General features: G+C 38.9%; 1 protein-coding gene across 4 annotated transcripts in view; it reads left to right on the top strand.

Annotated features, from left to right (window-relative positions):
- SAMD12 (sterile alpha motif domain containing 12) overlaps positions 1-17337 on the top strand; it is a 494897-nt gene that overhangs the window by 255160 nt on the left and 222400 nt on the right. The gene's annotated exons all lie outside the window — the stretch shown is intronic.

Here is a 17337-nt window from a genome sequence, read left to right as displayed (position 1 = left end):
CTATTGTTACATATCTAGGTTGGTTTTATAACTTGGCTTTTGTGACTAGCTCATCAGTAAACATCATTGTACAAGTTCTCAGTGTTGGGTTGTCTTGGAGGCATTTTAGCATAGACTGGAATCTAATATGGCTGAGTCGTGTGTAGGTCTCTGGTTAATTCCTTGGGGACTCTGGCTAGTGTCTTCCATCCTGCTGGATGAGCAGTAAGTACAGCTTCCTTTTTTGTCTGCATCCTCGCCAGCATTTATAATTTGTTTCTTGGTTATTATCATTCTGCCTGATGTGACATGGAATCCCAGTGCACTTCTTCTATTATTTATCTTTTGAGAACATATCTTCTGTACAGTATGTGTCAGTATAGATGTGAGGACGGGCACATGTCACAGCATATATTTGAGGTCAACATGACAAGTTGTAGGAGTCATTTCTTTGCTTCCAACACATGGGGCCTGGGGAGTGGATTTGGGCTATTAGGGTTAGTGACAAGTGCCTTTACCCACTGAGCCATCTCACCAATACCAATTTTGAACAATTATTTAAGATCTATTCTCTATTTTATTTATGTAAATATGTATACCTAAGTATGGGTGTATATATGTATGTATCAGTATGGCCTGTGAGTGCAGTGCCCTCAGGGGCCAGAAGAGGGCTTTGGATCATTTCCATCTGGAATTATAAGCACCTGTGAGCCACCTAAAATGGGTACTGGGAACCAAACTGAGGTCCTCTGAAGGAACAGCAAGAACTCTTAGCTACCAAGCTACCTCATCAGCCCCTGAATATACCTGCTTCTATATAATGTTGAATACTTTTGCCTTTTTAAATGGGTTTATTTTTTTAGCCTTGAATTCTACCTATTCTTTTTTTAAAAACATTTCTTTCATTTTTGAGACTATACTGTAATAACATCATTTTCCCTCCCCCTATCTCCCTCTAAACCTTTCCATTCATAGTCCCAAATATAAACCACTTACTCTGTATAATGTTACTTACATGTATGGTTTCAGGTGTAACCATTTGGTATTGGATATCCAGTTGAGAAGCTCTTCCCTGGAAAAAAATATTTCTCCTACTCTCAGCTTCCTTAGTTATCAGTAGTTCTTTGTGTGGGCTTGAGACCTTATGGGATTTCCTCAGTCCACTTTAACAAGTCTACTGTTGTTGTACTAGCTCGGTTCATGTTTAGGCAGTCAGCTTGGTAAGACTCCGTGAGTGTAGCTTCTGACATCTCCCTAGGAGACAAAAATCTCACAGCAAACTCCCTGATCCTCTGGCTCATTGAAGGTTTATTTGCATTTCTCTGATGGCTATGATGTTAGACACTTTCCTTATGTATATTGGCCATTCATACTTTATCTTTGTGAACTATCTGATCATTTCATTAGCTGGAGTATTGATTAAGTTATTTAATTTCTTGTTCTTTAGACCTTTGAGATCTTTGTGTATTTTAGTTATTAACCCTCTGTCTTGTTTCCTTTGTTGTACAAAAGCTTTTGAATTTCATGAAGTACCATTTTCCAGTTGTTGACACTCTTTGCTGAGTAACTGGAGTCTTACTCAGAAAGTGTTTGCCCGTGGTGTATCTTAAAGGGATTTTCCTACTTTTTTCACCATCAGTTTTAGTTTGGGGTCTTATGTTAAAGTTTTTGATCCATTAGGAATTTACTCTGTACAGCGTGAAAGATAACTAGTTTCATTTTTCCTTCCTTTTTCTTTTTTTATTAATTTATTCATATTACATCTCAATAGTTATCCCATCCCTTTTATCATCCCATTCTTCCCTCCCTCCTGCTTTCCCCCTACTCCCCTCCCCTATGTCTGTAACTGAAGGGGACTTCCTCCCCCTCTATATGCTCATAGGGTATCAAGTCTCTTCTTGGTAGCCTGCTATCTTTCCTCTGAGTGCCACCAGGGCTCCCCATCCAGGAGACATGGTCAAATATGGGGAGTGCATGTGAAAGTCAGAGCCCACTCTCCACTCAACTGTGGAGAACGTCCTGTCCATTGGCTAGATCTGGGTGGGGGTTCAATGTTTACTGCACATATAGTCCTTGGCTGGTGCCATAGGTTGAGCAGGACCCCTGGGCCCAGATCCGCTCATCATAATGTTCTACTTGTAGGTTTCTAGGGCCCTCTGGATCCTTCTATTTTCCCATTCTCCCATATTTCTCTCACCTAAAATCCTAGTTTCATTTTTTACATGTGGATACTCAGCTTTGCCAGCACCATTTGTTGAAGAGGCCATCTTCTCCAATCTATGTTTTGAGCTTTGTTGTCAGAAGTCTCATGGCTGTCACAGCTTGAGTTTGTTTTGAGGTGATCTCTTCAGCTGATCTGTGTACCTGTTTCTGTGTCAGTGCTATAGTGTTTTAATACTATGCTATACCTTGAAATCATATATTGTGGTACATTTGTCTTTATTCTTCTGTTCAGGTGGATTCCTTTGGTTATCTAGAGTCTTTTGTGCCTCCATATGCATTTAATTTTTTTTGTTTTTGTTTTCTATTTTTCTACTAGAATTTGGATGGGTGTTTCACTGAATCTGCAGACTGCTTTTAATAATACAGCTACTTTCACAATACTAATTCTTCTCAGTCATGCATATGAGATGTTTTTCCATCTCCTAGTATCTTCTTTCCTTGGTGTTTAAATTTTCACTACAGGGCTGCTACTTGTTCTTGATGCTGTTTATTCCCAAATATTTTTGAGGTCATTATTGATGGGGTTTTCTGATTTCTTTCTCCTCACATTTATTATTAGTTCACAGGAAGCCCGTATACTAGTTTTGCAAGTCATAACTTCGCTGAAAATGTTTATCACATTCAAGAGTGGAAATCTTTGACTTTTTCTTTCCTGATTGTGTCCCATTAGAACAGGTTTTTGCTCTATTTTTGTTTTGTTTTGTTTTGTTTATATTTATTATACTTCTCTGTCTCTACTTGATCCAATGGGGTAAAAACTTCATCTCAGAGTGGTGAGTGAATGAGATTTCATGTGAAAGTCATATTCTATAGATTATGGGATATGAATTATTCCAGAGGTTAGTAAGCAATTTTAAAGGACCAGATAGTATTCTTTATAGCCTATATACTTGTTTGTTATACCTTCCCTGCTGTGTGAAAGTAACCATGTGATACTCAACTGAATAGTGGACATAGATGTGCTCTAATAAAGCTCTATCTAGAAGATAAGTGCTGATGCTGAGAAAAAGAAAGACTAAATGTAATGGTACCTATAGAATGGGAGAGAAATTTTTTAAGTTGCATATCTGTTAAGGGTTTGCATAAAGAACTGCTGCAACTCAGAAAAAATAATAATGCTTTTTCGTTGTTTTTTGAGACAGGCTTCTCTGTGTAGCCTTGGCTGTTCTGGCTTTGCTTTGTACATCAGGCTGGCCTTGAACTCACAGTGATCCTCCTGCCTCTGCCTCCCTGAGGGCTGGGATCAAAGGCATGTGCTAATCTGGCATATAATTTTTTAATGGCCAAAGGACTTGACTAGCTTTCCAAAGATATAAAGTGAGCAAAAATCATATGAAAAACACATTTACCATAAATTCTTTTAGAAATACAAATAAAAACCACAATGAGCTATTCCTTCAAACCCATTGGAATTGTCAGAGTAAAAAGTACAAGAAAAGTTAGGAAAATAAAGAAATCAGAACCCTTACTCAACAATAAAGGGAATATAGAATTGGATAGCCATTATAGAAAAAACTATGGGCCAGTTGTGGTAGTGCATCCCTGTAATTTTAGCACTCAGGGAGACAGAGGCAGGTAGAACTCTGTGAGTTCGAGGCCAGTCCAGTGTACAAAACAAATCCAAGAGAGAGAAACCCTGTCTTGTAAAAAGGAAAGGAAAGAAAGAAGGAAGGCGGAAGGAAGGAAAAGAAAAAGAAAATACTATGGAGGTTCCTTAGATCCCCACTTTTGGGTATGGTCAAATGAAATCAGAACAGGAGCTTGTACCAATGATATTGGTATACTTGTGATCATGGCAGCACACTGACCAAGAGAGGAAAACAAACCAAATATTCACCTTCAGATGAATGGATACAGAAAGTAGAAAATATAGTGAATATTTTAAATGGAATGTCATTCAAAATATTTAGAAAGAAGGAAATCTAGATACAGGCTGAACATATAGGCAATAAATAAAATCTAGTCGCAAATCACAGAAACAGAGTAGGGCCCAAGGACTACTCTTGAATTAGTGTTCATAGGTACAGGTTTGCAATATGGAAATGTTACATATATCCACTGCAGTATAGTTTTAATGTACGCATTGATACTAAACCTTACACTTAGCAGTAGTTAAGATGGAGAGTTTAATGTTATAGGCTTTCTGTGCTGTATCTAACACAATGTCTGAGCCGTTGTCTGTTGACTTGTGCTTAAAAGTCAAGAGCATAAGCTTTTGACATCATACATTATTGTTGCTCTTCTCGAACCTTCCCTTTTGAGATATAAATGTGTAGCTCAATACCATGGGTACTATAATAATGTCCTACTCCTTTGGTATCTCTTCTCAATGACTTTCTCAGCTACAGAGGTAGAAATTGGGTGAAAATGTATCAACAATTGTTTGGGGCAAAATCAGGCAGTATAGAGTAATTAGGACAGATGACAGTAGTAAATGTCACCATCTTCAGTGTCTGTATGATAACTGCCTGTAAAATGGAGGGAGAGAGAGAGAGAGAATGAGAGAATGAGAGAATGAGAGAGAGAACATGAGCCTGTCTGGACTCATTGTACATTAGTGTTTCCCAAAAGGCTGTTTCTACTTTGTTCAAATATATATGTCCAAATTTAGTTGGGAATTACGTGGCCAGATGGACTGCTCCAGTGCTCCATCCTTTGGAAAAACAAAAATTGGAAATATTGCATTTAGATCCAAGAAGAATTTTCAGAACAGTTTGGGTATTTTAGTCCAGTCACCTCCACAGTGATGCTTCAGCAACTAAAGTAGGCCATCTGGTCCACCAACCTTTCTTAAAGAAGCATGTCTGTAGAACAGATCCTAAAACATTATCTAATCTCTTTACATATCTGACCACAGAAACTCAAAAGAGAAATAGAGAAGTCTCCATGGAGACACGGGTAGTATATAGCATGTCTGAAAAGGATACCACTTCTCCCAATTACCCCCCAAAAGTATTTTTTTTTGTCTTTGTTGTTATTAATGTATAATAACAGCAACTATGAAAGTATGCTTACAGATGTTTGCAGTTAGGTAACTACTGCAATCTTTTACATCAAGGTTTTCTTATAAATATGGGTTTCTTTTGGTTAAGTGAATATATAGAGATAAAATTATTTGTTTGTATCATAATATATATTCACCCCTAAAACAACTCAATATTCTCAAATTGGTAGAAAAATAAGATTGGACTCTGCTCATAACTGGACAATGGACACACACACACACACACACACACACACACACACACACACACACACACGTTTTTGGAGAAGTGAGCTATATCAGTGGCAGGTAATTTTAGCTGTGATACTGATGTTACAAGTCTGATGTCCTGTGTCAGCTTTCATATGTGGCTCTTCTGCCTTATAATAAGGGAACACTGAGCTTTACTTCCTCGGCACTTACCATGCTCATGTTCCTGATAGAGATCCTCTAACTTCTAGTCTTTACTCAATGGCTCCTTCTCAGGCTAGTAGTATATGCAACTTCTTGAGTGTTTATGCCTCCTGGAAATGGATCTTAGTTTTCTCAGCACACTCTCTGAAAACCTCATGCACTACGTACTTCAGTCGTTCCCAAACACCAAGCCCAAGGCCTGTCTTAGCCCTCGTTGCTCCTTCCTTCAGGTGATGGTTAATATTGATTGATTACTTTACTAGACTGAGAAGCACCTGTGAGTTGAGTAAAGCACATCTCTGGGTATGTCTGTGTGCGTTTCTAGAGATACAACATCATAAGTGCTCTGACCTAAATGAATGCACTATAAATGGACTGATCCAAATTTGACTTTTGGGAGGCCATAGAACTGTAGAACACAAGGGAAGATTGGAGGAGATGTGTCCCTAGGCAGCATGTCGTTTGGACCTGTAAGTCTCCTGGTTCCTTCTTATTATTTCTTTGTTCTGCTTCCTGGCCAGCATGAGGTGAGTTGCTCTCATATGCTATCTCTTGCATGGTAGACTGAGCCCTCCAAAAGAGTGAAACTATTTTTTTCATTAAATTATCTTCTTGAGTATTTGAATAACAGATACCCCAAAGGAACTACTAGCTCAAGGTTAATGTTTACTTTGCTTGGAGCTAAACAGATGGCTGCATTCAGTTCCCAGCACTCATGTTTGTTTTCTCATGACCACGTGTTACAACAACTCAGTGGATCTGACATCCTCTTCTGGATAATGTGGGTACCAGCATTCGCAAGCATATTCCCACCATGGATACACATAAATGCTCATACATAATATATTTAAAATACATCTGAAAAATACTTACATTACTCAGTAACCTGATGTTGAAGGCACAATGTCACTATAATATTCCCTTTTACTTAAAGATCATGTGTAATCAGTAGACAGATCCTCTGAGTTTCACTTAGGTTGTATGTTTGTAGCCTCACCTGCCACACCACCACCCCATTACTGTTTCAATTCCCTCCTTTGCATCTTCTTCTGGGACCACTGCAAAACATGCTAGTTACTCTTTGATCACTAGGATCCACACTACCCATTCGTTCCTGTTTTCATATTTAACTATACGCTCTGACTGTTATTTTCATCCTTTACCAGTAGGTGTATTTGGCCGTTAATCTAAGGCTGCATGCATCCCAGGATAGCTATGTATGTGGCCCTGTACAAAAATCATAAGCCTGTTTAGAGCATTATGAGAGTGTGTGTATGTTTGTGTGTGTGTGTGTGTGTGTGTGTGTGTGTGTGTGTTTTGTAGTCCAGTTGCACTGTTCCTGAGTGTGTACTTCATAGATGACAATATTGTATTGTAATGTCAAAAGACTGGACATAGCTACAATATTTGGTGGCTTCCTAATGCTTACAGAAGAAAATTAAAGATTCTTAGCATCCCATAGAAAGATATCTAGGTATTTCATTGATGCATTAATGTTAACTTTGGGCAAATTACTTTCTAGAGATGGTACTTTAGCTATAAAAATAAGGATAGAATCTGTTTCATAACTTTATGATGATGAGCTAATAAAATTTGGAAAAGGACATAGACTTGGCGAGTTTCCACTCCTTTTGAAAATGTTTACCTCATCTTTCAAACCCAATCATGTCCCACTCTGAATTGCTCCTTCAGTCATACTAATTATGTGTTTATTACAGAGTATCCACTTTCCCTTCTTTTCATGAGCACTGGGTCCCATAGTAGACACTAGAGATGAAAAGGAACACATGATCTCGTAATTGAAGTTAGAGGCCATTATAGAAGTATACAGATGTGTAATGGTGGCACGGAACCGGAACTTAATTACAACTAGGAACAAGGGGAATAACAAAGTCTTGCCAAAGTTATGCCACATGAACTAGCTCATGAATGAAAAAAGCATTTGGTAGGTGTACAAATTCTGCCATATGGCAAAACGGGGAACCTGTGCTATGGTTCGGAAACCAATTATAGCCCCCAAAGGATCGCATGTTGGGCTAGATCTGCAGCTGGCAGAGCTTGTCACAAAGTTCTGGGAGCCTAGGAGAGCAAGGCTAGTTGGAAGAAGTAGGTTAGCTTAGGTAAATGCTGGGGAGCCAAATGGCTGGGTATTACTTGACCCTCTGAAACGGCAGTCCAAAAGAAATCATCCCCGTTTTCTGCTTTTAAGTTGCTGTGTCAGGTTTTAAGTCCTTGAAACCAAAAAGAAACTGGTACATGCTGGAGCTCTGGGACCACAGTGGCCCTGAAGACTAGAAATAACCTCTGTGGTTGTCTGATTTTGCTCTGCATGCCCACCTTCTGGCATAGTGTAAAGGAAAAAAAAGAAGAAGAAGAAGAAGTGGATGCTCTGTGAGTTTTTCATATTTAAATTTCATTGTTACACTTCTCCCTCATTTTCTAGCTCTATTTTACTTCCCATATAATCTTTTCTCAGTCATAGATACAAATGTGAGTTTGAGTTTATAAAAAGTAAAGGTAGTTACCAAAACTACTGTAGATCATATCATCTTTCTCCCTACAGAGTATTATCTAGAATTTCTCTATTTTTTTCCTCCCACCTCTTTCCCCTCCTTCCCCTGAGTATAATTATCATCACCAACAGCAGCATTGTAATCTTCTTATATTCACCTGGTTACCAAAGCTGACGATGGCTCTTTCGTGTATAACCTGATCCCCCACATTGTTTTGCCTAGGGTTTTCAATGTCTTAGTGTTCTCCTGAGTGGCATGGTCTAGTTACTCTAAAGAAGACGTTTCCTCTCTGAGCCTTGTGATTTCTCAGCAGCTCATGGTAGGTAAAGATGTTGGGTGAACAATCTCATGGGTTTTGGTGAGATTCTCCTCCTGAGCTTGGGGTCATTGATGGCCTCCTCTGGTGTCATTTGACTGAATGCATGTTCTAATTTGTTCCAAGACAGTACATCTACAAACTGTTCCTTCCCTGAGCTTTCCCCTGACACACTTCAAAATCTTCATACCTTATTATGCAAATTCTGTAGTGAGGAATACTTATAATTTTATCAACTCTTCAAACTGTCAAAGAAATTCTCCTTAATGTGAGCTTAATACATAAAAGTCTAAACACAACCGTCTTTTAGGGATTATGAAAACCACACATCAGTTTATCAGTAGGGTTTATAATGATGATGCCTCATCCTAGTTAGCATTCACCCTATCTCATTTTTGTTCTGAGTCCATTGTGGCCAATTAATTCAAGAAGGTATTTTGTTTGAAGTAAGGCTTAATATTGACTCTTGCTTTTGATCTGTAGGATTCTTCTTAACTGAAAAAGATTTGTCTGTTCTGGTGCCCCGAGTGTTTTTCCAGACAGGGTATGGGAGAGATGTCCACATCCTGTCCCTCGTACTGGGACTCATGGTGGTGATGAGTAATGGGGATTCCCAGAGATTCCAAGTGTTCCTTTCTGGCCCCTTCTGTAGAACGCATCAACCTCAAAATGCCCCACCATTTCCTCTTTAACAGTTGCACAAGATACTGTTCTCTGGGCAGTTCAGGATGATTTTGGGATTATGTCCTTTTAAGCTTATGGATTTATATTTGAAGAATCTCAGATGACTCATGTTGCATTGAAGGTAGATACATCCTGGATTTACTACCACCGACATTGGCTTCTTTCTTCTTGGTGAATATAGAGCCTGCAGCCCTGTAATCTACCACTGTGGTGGCTAAATGCTGTAAGGGCTTTCAGAGATACAGTGGACCTCTCTGGCTATCCTGAGAATTAACAGAAAAATGTGTGTATTTAGGATTTCTATCATTTTTGGTATATATTATCAAATTCTGTGCCACCATTTTCCCCCTTTGAGCCACAATTCTCAGTATCTGGCACAATACAGTGTAGATGGCACAGCTTTTCCTTTCATCAAAGTTTCTATGTGCCATTTCCAAGACCACATATGTCTTCTAAACTGGGAATAGAGTCAGAAGTTTAAAAACCCTTAATATAAAGCCATACCCCAGTCATCAGAAAAGTCTCTTGTCATCTCTGAAACAAAGCCTTTATCTTTGTCAATATCCTTTCTCCATTCATTTACCTTTATGGTAATTATATGTTTTCATTTGGTGATTCCTTCAAAACACACTTATTGAGACTCTACTTTGTACCAAGAAACCCCTATATACATTTTAAAATTAATTCATTTATATTACATCTCAATTGTTATCCCATCCTTTGTATCCTCCTATTTCTCCCTTCCACTTTCACCCTAATCCCTTCCCCTATGGCTGTGACTGAGGGGGACCTCTTCTCCCTGTGTATGATCATAGGGTATCAAATCTCTTCTTGGTAGCCTGCTACCCTTCTCCTGAGCTCCACTGGGCCTCCCCATCAAGGGAACGTGGTCAAATATGGGGAACCATACTTCATGTGAAAGTCAGTCCTCACTCTCTACTCAACTGCAGAGAATGTCCTGTCCATTGGTGGATCTGGGTAGGGGTTCAATGTTTACTGCACATATATACTTTTTGTAAGGTGCGATAAAGGGATGAATTGGACAGTCCTTGCCATCAAAGTCAAATCAAGTTAATATGCATGTGAAGTGCTAAAGCACAAGATGAGAGTGACAGAAGTAGGAGAAAATACTGCAGAAGAATATCAGAAAGATGTGCAAGAGGAAGTAACCTCTGAACCAAGCCAGGGTTTAGAATGATCAGAGTGTGTTTGCTCTCTCTTTACTTATCAAATAAATAAGGAGTTTCTAAGGTACCTGACACTCTGGAGAAGCACATGATGCTGTCATAGTATATTTATTATAAAACTAGCTATTTACTGCTTATTACATGAGAGGCCTTTACTGGCTTAGATAGATGATACATAGATAGATAGATAGATAGATAGATAGATAGATAGATAGATAGATAGAGTTAGATGTGTATATATGTATATATACATATATATATGTGCATGTATATACTTTATAAGAAATCTTCCATCATCCCAAAAAATTATAGAAGTGAGTTAAATGAAAGCAAATGGAGTATAAATGAATAATTGAACAACCAAAGGGCTTTTTCTGGATCCAAAAGATAAGCCAACTATTTCCCAGGAATCTGATTTATGAAAAAGGAAGAGGGGTTGACCAGCATAGCTTAATCATGATAGAAGGAAACGTTGTCCCAGTTGGGAGAAAACGGCTGTTCTGAGACTGTATTAGGGCTTTTCTGAGAACTAGAACCTGAGGGTATATATAGACATATGAGAAGTTATATCCGAGGACTTGGCGGACACTGCTATGTAGGCCGAGAAGTCCCACAGCCTACCATCTGCAGACTGACGATCCAGGAGAAGTTGGTGGTGCCATTCAACACAAGGCAAACAGGCTTTGAGAAGGGGATACTACTGGGCATAAATTCCATAGTCCAAACGTCTGAGTATCAGTAGCTTCAGCGTGCAATAGTAAAGACAGTGAAAAGAACCATTTTTTCAGTTTTTTTATTAATTTATTCATATTACATCTCAGTTGTTAGCCCATCCCTTGTATCCTCCCATTCCTCCCTTCCTCCCACTTCCCCCCTACTCCCCTCCCCTATGTCTGTGTCTGAGGGGGACCTCCTCCCCCTGTATATGCTCATAGGGTATCAAGTCTCCCCTTGGTGACCTATTATCCTTCCTCTGAGTGCCCCCAGGCATCTCCATCCAAGCGACATGGTCAATTTGAGAGAAGAAGAGCCTTCTCCCCACCCCACCATGTTTTGTTTTTGTTTGCTTTATTATTATTTTCAGTCGTTTCAGTGTTGGTGGCAGTAAGGGTTGAGCCTTTCGTTCAGCCTACTGACTCAAATACTGATCTCTCTTGGAAAAACCTTCATAGACATATCCAGAAGCAACCTGCTACTACTTAGCCTTTTCAGCTGATACATAAACCTTCCCAATTGACACATTAAATAAATCATCAAAAAGTTTAATGACTTCTAAGTCCATGAAGAAAGCTACTATAAGTTAAAGGGTCAAGAGTAAATAGGAAAGGAGGTGAGCTGGCAGGAAAATGAACCCAAATCTGGAAGTTCAAAACTCAGGAAGAGCCAATGTTTTAGGGCTCAGGCTTAAAATCAAGGGGGAAAAAAACAATTCTGCAGCACGAGGCTGTCAGGCAGGGAGAGTCCTTGCTTGCTCTCAGGAAGATAAGGCTTTTAATTGGATTCAGGTTTTCAGCTGATTGGATAGGGCCCTGTCAACACTTGCTATGGCCATCTGCTTTGCAATGACTACAGGGGCAAAAAAGATTAATTTCATCTGAAACATAAATCTACAGGTCATCCAGAATCCTATTTAACCAAAAATCTGGTCCAGTCAATTTAATACAGAAAAGTAGCGATTAGACTGGGTCGGGTGACTTGTTGGCTCCAAAATGAATGCTCTGAGTAATTTCCAGCTGTGAGATGGCTCTTATTCTAATCATCTCTTTTTTAAAAAAAATCACACAAATAAATTGTTGGATTGTGATGTACTTTTGCAAATTAATACTTGGGCCTGTCCAAATAAAAGATTTTTTTCAAAATATGGTGTTTGTGAGACACATGTATTACCCCCCCCACACACATACACACACACACACCTCTGTCTCCCATTTCCTTATTTGAGGCTCCTGGGAAGGGAGATTATATGTTTTATCTGAGCTATGTACTGAATTCTGGGGTTTGGGGACGTGGAGCCATCAAATTAATTTCTAAGCTTAATGTCACAATGAAGCAACGATGCCACCTTTGCTTCTCCTCATTTCTCAACATATTCAAAGTGATCTTAATCTTGTCCTATCAATAACATGAATTTTTTGCTCGTTGACATTTTGATTGATTTGGCTGACACTAATTCAGCACAAATGAGTACACAGAGAATTCCTAGTAATGACCTCAAGGTTTTCCTGTGTCTGCTATGTAAGAGGTGATGTAGCCTTTATCCTACACATTTGAAGACTCACTCCTTCCAGGTTATCAAACACAGATAGAACCGATGCTTAGCACGGAAACGTACCAAACACTGTTGAGGGCTGTGGATGCGGAGGAGCTGATGACACATAAGCAGCATGTGACCGTGGCTTTCAGTTCATCACATTCCCATCATGCAGCGGCTGCCATGATTCATAGCTACTGTAATCTGTAGATATGTATCTTTTTATGAGTCAACGACTTTGGCTTTGTTGTGTCATCTGTGTTGCTAAAACTAAGATTGTATCACCCAAAAAAAAAAAAAAAAAAAAAAAAAAAAACAACAACAACAAAAAAACACCCAGAAGAGATAAAATAAGGGATCAAAGTTTGTTGACCTAAAAGAAAAAAAAAACTTTTTTTAACTGATCATTCCTCAAGAGTTGGAACTTTGTTTTCTTGCACAAATCCCAATGTAGTAAAACGTAAGTAAATGGTTTTTTATTATATTAGTTTTTGAAAGTTTACTGTGTGCTATCTTTTGTGTTGCCTTTTCCTTTCCTGAACTCAGTTTCTTCCCCCATCTTCCCCCCACCCCCAGGCCCCCAGGGCACTCCCCTCAGCACTGAGAGGAGCTGTGAGACACTTATTAATTAAGGAGCTGTTTCTGCTTTTTTGTCAGGGGCGATCATTTGTTTTAGAGCTGATTTTCTGCCTTAATTAAATGAAAATGTCACCCTGTCGAATGAATTCATTTATATTTATTTATCCAGTTCTCTAGGCTTGCATATCTTAGTACAGACTTGGGCTCATCCCATTTTCTCACACAATGAACTGAAAAATGTCTCATATATCAGTTTAAAAGACTCACAAGTGACCACTCCACCCTGTGGAAAGCCCTCCTCAGTAAAGCTCTAATGGACGATGTGAAAAATGTTCTTTTCTCATGGAGAACTTATCTAGGTATGGGTAAGAATATCAGTGAACCTCCTTATGGAGAGGGCTTCAAATATGGCAAACCAGCTACTGGGCAAAATGTCCTCATTTTGGCCACAGACAAAGTTCTGGCTAAAAATGGGCATGCTTACATGCAGGCAGAATCAATGGCCAAACTCTGCCAAGACAGGGTAAGCAAGTCCTCAATAGTTACTACCTCACAAACATGTCTGTCATATATGGACCAGAAGGCTGAAGACAATGCTCCAACGTTATAGATTTGGGTGACTATTCAGGCACCAAACCGTCTCTGTCATGTTCTCATTTTGGAAGCTGCTAACCTGCACTGCCGGTTTACTCAGGTAATTAATTTTATTCCTTCTCAAGTCTCTGATGGAGCTGAAGATCAGATAGTTTCGTTTTACAGTTAGTTTTAGTTACTTAGAGTTTAAGATGTTTTTACATCTAGGTAGATGTTTTAAATTGATAATGATGATGATAGATATTGATCTACATTCAGAATTTTAGACTCACCAAGATAGGAAAGATGTTCTCTTCAAGGCTGCCAAATACAAATAGCCAAAACACTAGGAATGTAACATATATAGTTCCTGATTATTTCGTGATTCTTATTGCTGTAGGTAGTTTATTGTATATATGTGTAATAATACAAATGTATATGTAAAAAAGAAAAAGAATTTTAAAAGATTCATATTGAAGGACATCTGTGCACACACATGCACTGTGTGTCCTCAAGCAACAAAGAGAGTGCCACCCATCGCTGGGATCCCTTGGGCTTGTGTACAAAAACCTATGTGCCTTTATTTGCCTTTTCAGAGTGCTGATAGCTGATGCAGGATCTAAATTCTATCCTGTTTACCATCCAATTTTGAAAGATTTATTTATGGTGTGTATTCCCTGTAATTATCATCATAATGAGTGCTTTAAGAGTTTAAAAGAGAACAAACATTTATTTATTCACTCAGTAATACATCATGTGTCTACTATAAGTCAGACAAAGTGTTAGGACTCATTAATGAACAATGTAGTCTGAGCCAGTAGAAGGTAAGAGAAGGACAAAGAATAATATGGCCAAAAGTATGATCAAAATACATATATGCATGGACCAAAATGTCCCACTGAAGTTCGCAGTTAAGATATGCTATAAAAATGCAGTCTGTGTTCATGCTCACATATGTAACATCTGGTACCTAGCAAGTAGTAAATACTTAGCAAACTGAATGAGCATATTAATGAGTTGATCTCGCAGGAGAAGTGGACAATAGGCAAGCAGTGAGTAGGTTCTTGACTGTATAGAAATTATGTCTTATGTAGTGAGGATTAGCACAGTTAAAGAAGAGTCGCCAGGGAGTGTTCTCCAAGGGAAGAACACTGATGCTAAGCTATTTTACTATGGCAAAAAGCCTGGCAGGTGGGACATGGGGCTACAGAATGTGGCCAAAGCTAGCCCGTGAGAGTCTCTTCAAACATATTAAATATAGACCATAAGTCTAAGAACTATAGACAGTGAAGAATTTTAAGTAAAGACTGACAAAAATCAAGTGTCCTTTTCAAATTGTGTGTCACGTTGGGAAAGAGGAAGCTCACAGTCCGTCTAAGAAGTTTGGTAACTTAAAACAACACAGGTGTGTTGTACAGTTCTGGAGCTCAGAATTCTGGAATGTGTTTCCCTAAGCTATGATTGAGATTTCCACGGGCTATGTTTCTTTGAGGAGGCTCAGGAGTAATCTATGCCATTGCGCCTCTAGGTAGTAGTTTTCTTCTGATATCTTCAAAGCCAAGCAGGACATGCCAAAACCCTTGTGGCTTGTGTCACAGCAGTGGTTTTCCTTTCACTCTCTTCCTACTTCCATTGATAAAGCCTGTGAGTAGACAGGGCTCACCTGAGTCAAAGGAGCCTAACTTCTCTATCCTCGGTTTCCATGGAAAATGGCAATTCTCCTTTGCCACACCATCTCACATACAAGACCTGCAAGTAGGAAGGTGATGTTTTCAAAATACTATATTCAGCCTGCCACATGGATAGGTTGATAGTAATACTTAACTCGTCTTGGGATAGTAATACAAAGCTAGGTTTTTACTCTAGCCTGTAATAATTATGAAAATGTTTTTTATTGTATTTATTTGGTTTTAATTTAGTTTGCCTAGGCTCTCAAATTAAGATTGGCTTCAGTGTGTTAAGCATAGAAGCACTGTAGAGTCCATCAATTTGCTGCTAGATTATAATCATGAGATCATGTACCCATGAGTAAGAAAACATAGGTTCACCTAAGCATACATATGCATGAGTTCATAATTATATTAACATTGTAAATAATATATAAAAATTATAATCAATTATTCATGTATTTGTAAGTGGACAAACAAATGAATAAAGGAATATAATGTTAATATTCGATTAAAAGGATCAGAACTCATGTCCTGTAATATAGACAAGTGTAGAAATTATTATACTAAAGGAGAGACTCCAGTCACAAAGACCACATGCTACAGAGTTGTATTGTGTGCACTGTCCAGCATAGGCACATACACAGAAACAGGAATTATGCTTGTGAGTGGTAGGACTTTGAAAGAGACAGAGATTAGAAAATGCAGAATTTCCTTTTCCAGTGATGGAAATGTTCTAGCATTCGGCAATGCTGATATTTGTATAACCTTGTGAATATAATAAAACCCACAGAAGTGTATACTTTAACTGCTTCAAATGATGAATTGTATTGTAATAGGAAACAGAAGAAACAGAACTGTGACTTTTTCTGAACATTTAAGTTAAAATGGGTTAGCCAGTATGGTAGACTCACAAGATACTTTCCTCCTGAGATGGAAGGCCCACAAGATACACCCCACCCAGGGTATGCCCTGTTCACTGCGCTCCCCTGGAGGTGAGGTAAGATTTAAACATATCGTGTGACTCCTGTGATAAAGCTATACTGGAAGACATATGTGGAAAGATTTAGAAGACATAATTAAGGTTCTAGTCATTTGATTTTTATTAATCAGATGAATGATCATCTAGGTGAGCCTGAATTAAACCAATCCTAAAAGAATGACTAGGTCCTCCTTTAAGTTATAGCCTGTTCCTAGCTTTTAAGACATGAGGTACAATGTTGTAAGAAGGCCACATGGCTCTAGCAGGGGCCATAAGGACCCATGGTCATACAACTACAAGGAAGTGAGTGCTGGTGACAATTTGCTGATAAGCAGATCCTTCACAGCTGAGCCTCAACTGTAACCATGACACAGCTGACACCATGAGTGCCTCTGACATGGCCTTAAATGAAGCACAGTACACACTTACATCATTGCAAGACTTCATCCCATGTACAGCGTGAGAGCATGCATGTTGTCCCGCTGCTAAGCATGTGGTGTTTTGTGACATAATATAAGAAACGAGGCAGATTGCCCCTCCTTGGAACTGACAGGTTGACTAGCTGCAAGAGACTCGGTAAAGATTGTTGAGCCTGGAGCCAATCGAGTGCCTTCTCCAGGAAAAGAGTTATTCACTCATTCTTAGACTTTCTCCTTTTGTTTTCCCTCAACACGTGCTGAAATGAAGACTTACTAGTTTGAGTTCATCAGAGAAAATGCAGTTGAAGAAATTCCATAGCACATTACAGATGTTAGATCTCAACTAGGAAAGAGGTCCCAAACCTCCAAAATGGCAATGCAAATGACAATGTTCAAAATGACAGACTGGGGCTCATCTCAGGATGGACTTTGACAGGGTCAAATGAAAAGACTGCTGGTGGATAGAGCACTCCAGAAACCTGGGAAATGAGGTTTCAGCCAGCCAGGAAGAGCCACTTCCCTTATTTCCTCTTACCTTGGCAAACAGGGCTTCTAACTCCTTATTAA

This window comes from Acomys minous (genome assembly GCF_964271855.1).
Source record: "Acomys minous genome assembly, chromosome: 12".
Lineage (NCBI taxonomy): Eukaryota > Metazoa > Chordata > Mammalia > Rodentia > Muridae > Acomys > Acomys minous.
The sequence above is the reverse complement of the archived record's forward strand: the minus strand, read 5'-3'. Positions and strand labels throughout refer to the sequence as shown.